Here is a 7347-nt window from a genome sequence, read left to right as displayed (position 1 = left end):
CTATCTATCAGAGGACCATGGCTGGCAGCCATTTATTTTCCCTTCAATTACAAACCTTTTTAATGCTAAGATTATCACATCCGGCCGGGCCGTTGAGAGCTGGGCCGGGGGATTGGGGTTTTGGGAGGGGGTATTTATAGAGGAGAAGAGCTCTGGTTTCTAAGTCCAGTGAGGTCTGGATCTCTCTCAGTCTGTTTGTGCAGTCTGGGCACAGCTGCATGTCCTTTCACCACAAACCCACATCGTAGTGGCACAGTGGGGGTTAGGGTTGTCTGGATGTAAGCTACGGTGTCTGTATTGAATTGCTGTTATTTGATGTACTGCATTCTCGTTGTAGGCATATTTTCATAAATACTTTGGGTGGGGGTGGGGGTGGGGGTTATAGCCAATACAGTATCAAGTGGATGAGTTGACTATCAAAGTCCTTCTCTTTATCGACCAATCCTTAACTCCATTATGTCAAAAGGGTATTTCAAACAGGACCACCACCAAGCCAACAAGGCCAGAAGGCGTGAGTGAACTGACCACACAGAAGACCTTAGGTCAATACTAGACCACTCAACATTATCTGATAATCAATGTTTCTCTCTCTCTCACACACACACACACACAGAGAGATCAAGTCCCACTCACCTCATCTTTAGCGTCTTCATCGATTTCAAACACGTGAGCTGGAAGCTTGTCTGTCTTCAGGCCTTTACTGTCAAAACAGATGTGTGAGAAAGGGTGATTGTGTTGTCAGAAACCCAGGAATACACACTCAATACATAAACTCTTTCCTACTGTATCTCGCTTCTGGTCATTTCCATATCCTCAAACGGACCAACAGCCAGTCCATATCCTCAAACGGACCAACAGCCAGTCCATATCCTCAAACGGACCAACAGCCAGTCCATATCCTCAAACGGACCAACAGCCAGTCCATATCCTCAAACGGACCAACAGCCAGTCCATATCCTCAAACGGACCAACAGCCAGTCCATATCCTCAAACGGACCAACAGCCAGTCCATATCCTCAAACGGACCAACAGCCAGTCCATATCCTCAAACGGACCAACAGCCAGTCCATATCCTCAAACGGGACCAACAGCCAGTCCATATCCTCAAACGGGACCAACAGCCAGTCCATATCCTCAACGGACCAACAGCCAGTCCATATCCTCAAACGGACCAACAGCCAGTCCATATCCTCAACGGACCAACAGCCAGTCCATATCCTCAACGGACCAACAGCCAGTCCATATCCTCAACGAACCAACAGCCAGTCCATATCCTCAAACGGACCAACAGCCAGTCCATATCCTCAACGAACCAACAGCCAGTCCATATCATCAACGGACCAACAGCCAGTCCATATCCTCAACGAACCAACAGCCAGTCCATATCCTCAACGGACCAACAGCCAGTCTATGTCCTCAATGGATCAACAGCAATGTTTGTATTTTCAACATTTTACTGCAGCATATTGTAAATTATGGTGCATTGTGGGAAAATGTTGTGGGCAAAGGGAAAGACATTGCTTGTATTTTCAAATTATACTGTAATTCCACCTCACAGAATACAGTACCGTATCATATATCTTAGGTGCACCAAAAATCTTTTGACCGTAGTGGGTGCATGGTATTGTGGTTTCTGGCTGGTTAACATATTTTTGAGGTAGGGCCTTGTGCGAGGCTATATTTTGTTGTACCCATGAGGGAGAATGCTGTACCAACTGAACTCCTAGGTGGTTATATTGGCCCATCAATTTAAAATTAGGGACATCAAACGTTCAGCCTGCTGCACAGACCATATGGACGCTCAAGTCTAGAACACCTGGTTAAAATGTGCTTAGGAAAAGCATTTATCTAAATAGTTAAACAAGTGAGACATTTATTTTTAGTTGAGTTTGCTGTATTTACTATCATCCTAAATTAAGACATTGAATTATTTTGCCATTTCTAATTCATGTATATTACACTACTTTCCATGACCACGTCGAATTGGGGGCGAAATCACACATCCTTTTGACCTCAGATTGGTGATGTTAGTATAAAAGCTGATCATCAACACGATGACAAGATCAATTGCTTAAAACAAACCAATATCTTTGGTTTTGTACTGTTGTCATACGCGCTGGGGTCGCAGGACGTAGAACGCAGCTATGCTTTTTCTTTCTCAAATGGCACTGATAAATCGGGGTTGGTCTCGCTATAAAAGGGGCACTCCAAACTGGGACACATCAACGTAAACAGCAGGGCCAGGAGGGGTGAAATGGCTGGCGGCCTTCCAGCATCACAGAACTCCTGTACTTCATCCACTGTCGGTCTACCTCCATCACCACCAGCATCTTCAAAGGGACCCGGGATTTTGTTAGTGGACAAAGGGTCCACAGATTCAGGGTTCTCAATGGCTTCAAGGTTGGGGGGCAGCTCCTCACTGTCACGGTCAGATTCCTGACTTTCATACTCAGTCATTGTCAGAATTTTTATGAAATCTCCAGAATTTCCACATTTGTAAGTTGTCTCCTTTTGAAAGACATTGCTAATGCTTCAGCTTAGCTCACTAGCTACATACATAAACAACAACACTGAATGGCTCAGAGTGGGAGTGTGATTTTACGTGATTCACTGCCGGCACGCGCCACTTGTATCATTGAATCACTCTCAGAAAATGTTTTGTGTGGTAATTATTTATATATTTGCTGTTTTATTCACGTTTTCAAGTACAAAACATGCATTCCGATTCTTGCATAGACAGTAATGAACACATTGTGTGTAAAATACTTTTTTGAAGTATGTACTGATTATGATAAGCTAAGCTAATTCCAGCTATGTGTGGAGCCATGTTGTTGACATACAATGCATTCTGGGTTTCAGACCTTCTGGAAGTGAATGGTGGGGTGTGAACGATGGTAGACGACACCCCCCCCTTCAACATGCATACTATAAACAGAATAACTCATCTGGGGCCTGTTGCACAAAAGTAGAATTAAGACATCCGGGATAAATGACTCAGCTGAGCTCAATGAAGCCAAAACATGTGCGTCCAGGCTTAATTGGTTGCACAAAGACCAAGCCAGGATGAGCAGACACGGATTCATTAAGCCAGGTGAAACCAATCCTGGATAGGTGCGCGCTCACGGCTCACTCAAATAGACCCCGCCACAGATCACAGATTAACTGATTTACCATGGCAACTAGAGCCGCGTACTTTTCCCCGTCGGAAGCACAAATCCTCATGGAGGCATACGAGGAGGTAAAAGATATAATTAAGAAGAAAGGCAACACGCCACAGTGATAAAGCAAAGAGAAAAAGCGTGGCAAAGTATTGCAGACCGCCTGAATGCGTAAGTAGTGCACAATTACACACTCACCGCTCCGCTGAAACATCACAATTACAATTCAAATATTTAATTCACATCTCCAAAAATGCAGTTGTACTGTAATTATGAAACGGTTAAATGTTTAATTGAAATGCACTGCAGATATGAGTGAAATTGTGTAAAGTAACTTTTTACTGAAAACAAGACAAAAATACCAAGTAATTTTTTGCAGTGTGACTCCATTAAATGTGTGTGTGTGTGTGTGTGTGTAGATTAAACATGAACGGGCCAAAACGGACATGGCAGCAGGTCAAAATCAAATACAAGAACATTCTGCAGAATGGTATGGTCCCTGACTAATATTTAACAAAGCACAAGCATATATTGTACCCAGAAGGTGCCTGCTCACACATTGTCTGTACTGTTTTAGCAGTGAAAAAGAATACCCACAGACAAGGCACGGGTGGTGGGTCACCAAAGGCTGACCTTACCCCAGCAGAGGACATGGCCTCTAAATAAAGGCAGGCCCGTCTTAGAGGGGATCCCTGGGGGGAAAGAGACGAGCATAGGTTCCTCCCAAGATGCCACCCGCTTCATTCAAGGTATGTCCTTCCATCTCTACATGGGATACAACCACATTCATATTGAATCAATTTGGACTGTCTGACTTTGGTTTACCTATTGCCTTGCAGTGCCTGGCAGCACTGTGTTCCTGTTAGAGCCACCAGCACAAGCACCAGACGATGCTGATCCAGTGAGTACTCCATCAAAGGCATACTGTAGGCCTGGCATGTCTTGTCTACTAGCTTCAATATGAATCCGATTAAATGTGATAGGTGAAGGCCCCAGTGCAGCAGCAACAGCACATGATGGAGACGATGATGAGGAGGGAGACCATCTCTCTGGATTCCAGAAGGCATGAGGTATCATGTTAAGACTGTGAAAGTACTATTTACTCTACAATGGTGAGGAGTCCTCATCAAAATCAAAAATCTAATTTCTTTTTACAGGACCCAGATGCTATACAGTGGGAAAACCAGCCTGGCAACATAGTGCGTATTAATAAAAGGACACCACATCCTTGCCAAATTCCAGCTGCGCTAATTGTATTGTGTTCTGAGCTCACAAGCTATCAGAAAGTTGTATGGCAACCACCTCCGCGCCAAATGAACTGGCAGACATAGACATTCAGTACAAGAAGAAAAAAGATGGAAAATCTTGCACTGGAGTCCTAAATAAAAAAGAGGACAATTAGGAAACTGGACCTTGAAATAAAAAAAACTTGAGAGGGAGGTGAGATATGCCTTCAATGTACACTGTATGCTAACTGTAACACAAATGTATTAATCATTATTTTCTTTCCTCCCCCAGCTCCAAGAAGATGACACAGCTCAAAAATAAAAATTAGGTATATTCCCGTAAAGTCAAGTGAGCCATGACATATGAGCTCTTATTGTGAGCACACAGGACGGTGGCATCTTTCTAAGGTTTTTGTTTTATTTTCCCCAGCAATCAGTACAAATCCAAGTCATTGTTATAAGGCATCGCCCTCTTTTGCCCACCCCAGCACCAGGTGTGGCCACTAGCCTATATGAAGGCCCAAAAATTGTGTGTTCCTTTCTGCTCTGACAATGGCATGCCCATTCGTGCGAGATGTGGTGGATGAAGAAGCACTTGTGCTGAGGAGAGCCTTCAGGCGAGAAAAGGGCTTCGGGACCGGTTGGACCCACTGGCCTTCCCTGATGACCATCTATATGAAAGATACAGGTTTTTCTGCAGATGGCATCAGGTATCTATGCAGACTACTGGGTCCCAGGATTAAGCACCGCACTGCACGGAGCCATGCACTGAGTGTGGAGCAAATGGTTTGTGTGGCCTTGCTTTTTGCTAGTGGAGCCTTCCTGTACTCAGTGGGGGATGCTGAACAAGGCCACAATTTTTGCCGCACAATAAGGAGTGTGTGTGTCTCAGCTATCAAAGCATTAGCAGATGTCTTCATCTCTTCCCTGGCCACAGAAGACTCTGTGACATCAAAGAGGAGTTCTATAGGATTGCAGGTGGTGAGGATCTACAAATTACAGGACAACTGTTAACACATAGTAGGATACTCATTACTTTGTGTGACAGGTTTCCCCAATGTCATTGGTGCAGTGACTGCACACACATAGATAAAAGCCCCTCAGGTGCCCATGAGGCCGATTTTGTGAATAGGAAATCCTTTCACAGCATTAATGTTCAGGTGAACATAACTTTTTGATATTGTCCATTGACGAACACTCTGCATTGCCAGTGATGTGCATTGATTGGTGTAATATTCCCTCATCTTATGATTTCAGATGGTCTGCAATGCTGACTGTGTGATCAGCAATGTTGTGGCAAAATGGCCTGGCTCAGTCCATGACTCCAGAATCTTTTCGGGCCTCTGAAATCTATCAGTGCCTATCACAAGGTAAGCCACACAACCCCTATTTATAACCATCATGGCTGTGTCAAGAATATCACTGTGTTTATGAGGTAGTAATGATGAGATTTTGTGTTGACAGGTGAATTCTCTGGTGTGTTGCTGGGAGACAGGGGGTATGGCTGCCAGCCTTTCTCCTGACACCTTTCACAGACCCCCCAGAGCACAGCAGGCCTACAACCATGCCCATGCCAGGACCAGGGCCAGAGTTGAAATGACCTTTGGCCTCCTGAAGGCACGCTTTCACTGCCTTCACAATTAAGGGTCAGCCCTGTTAGGGCATGTGATATTACTGTGGCTTGTGCTGTCCTCCCACAATGTGGCCTGCCTGAGGAAGGAGAGGGCCCCCAGAGTGCCACCAGCCATGGACTGGGACAATCCGGCAATCTTCCCTGATGACGACAGTGGTCAGCTGCTGAGGACCAATATGTGTTGAATTATTTTAGTTAGTATGTGTGCTTTCAATTTTGGTTAAATATGTCCTGCGGTGGCAGAGAATTTGGGTTTTTTGGGTTCCTGTTTTTTGACGAATTTGGCCTCTTATGATGTTTGTGGTATACTGTGTGTAATACAAGGCTGCAGGGAGGCTACTGCATCCATTCATTTCTGTTCAGTTGATGTGTATGGATTTGTCCTGCATTTATTTTAGTGTGCAGACATGCAGGGTGTGTTATATAAAGACTCCTTGAATGTGTATGTATCATTTGTATAATATGCTTGATTCTGTGCTTTCCATCTTGTAGAGTCACTGTGACTTCAGTTTTCAAAGGAGCTGATGGTTTATCTGTTTTGTTTTTGTCCTTATTCAATAAAGGAACATAATGTTACACATTGTGTTTTCATATTCTATATGGAATGTGTATTTGTTTTTATATGACAGAGTACTAGCCACACTGAAGAAAAAGGATAAAGTCATAAATTTGCGAGGCTGGTTCTTTCTACAGAAAAGCTACATATTGTTTTTACAGTTTTGATACTTATGACAATGTGATACTTAATATTCTGGCACATCAGCATGTCTTTGTTTATGAAACCATACTGAAGTACAATTTCACGAAATGCCCCACATCTGTCATTTAACAACTGTCCTCCCCTTTAAAACAACTGGTTACAATATTATGACTTGTGTTTTTTTTTCCCTCTGTGGCCCTAATATTCTATCATTTTATATATATAGCCTTATAGTCTATGGGAAACTGTAAATTATCTAATGATAGCAACATCATCTAAAAATCATTTTTTATCCAAAATCATTGAAATTAATGATCACAAACGTTTAAATAATAACAATGGGTCTAGTTATATGTGATAACAATGTATAGTGAGCAGTGAAATAACTATTGGTTTCCATTTGTGGTGACTGACTGACATTAGGATGAGATTAAATAGATCCTGAATTTAGCCTGGTCTGGAGCAGGCTAGCTCCACAGAATAAATCTCCATGTAATTTATACCATAACAACATATCCTCCCTGCCCCCTATCCATCTTTTAGTGCAACCGGGATTACGGATCAATTGAGCCAGGATCACCAAGATATCCTGGCTTAATCCCTTATCCTAGTTTTTGTGCAACAGGCCCC

The 7347-nt window shown here is 43.4% G+C and overlaps 2 long non-coding RNA genes across 2 annotated transcripts; both read left to right on the top strand.

The window, feature by feature from the left end:
- Positions 1–2924: 2924 nt before the first annotated feature.
- LOC135566105 (uncharacterized) lies at positions 2925–4060 on the top strand. The gene is made up of 3 exons (XR_010461964.1): positions 2925–3648; positions 3736–3907; positions 3998–4060. It is a non-coding gene; the product is annotated as an uncharacterized LOC135566105 (long non-coding RNA).
- A 1235-nt stretch (positions 4061–5295) lies between these two features.
- Positions 5296–6243, top strand: LOC135566106 (uncharacterized). Its single transcript, XR_010461965.1, has 3 exons — positions 5296–5362; positions 5642–5754; positions 5849–6243. It is a non-coding gene; the product is annotated as an uncharacterized LOC135566106 (long non-coding RNA).
- Positions 6244–7347: the final 1104 nt, after the last annotated feature.

The sequence above is a fragment of the Oncorhynchus nerka genome, unplaced genomic scaffold (genome assembly GCF_034236695.1).
Source record: "Oncorhynchus nerka isolate Pitt River unplaced genomic scaffold, Oner_Uvic_2.0 unplaced_scaffold_7219, whole genome shotgun sequence".
Lineage (NCBI taxonomy): Eukaryota > Metazoa > Chordata > Actinopteri > Salmoniformes > Salmonidae > Oncorhynchus > Oncorhynchus nerka.
The sequence above is the reverse complement of the archived record's forward strand: the minus strand, read 5'-3'. Positions and strand labels throughout refer to the sequence as shown.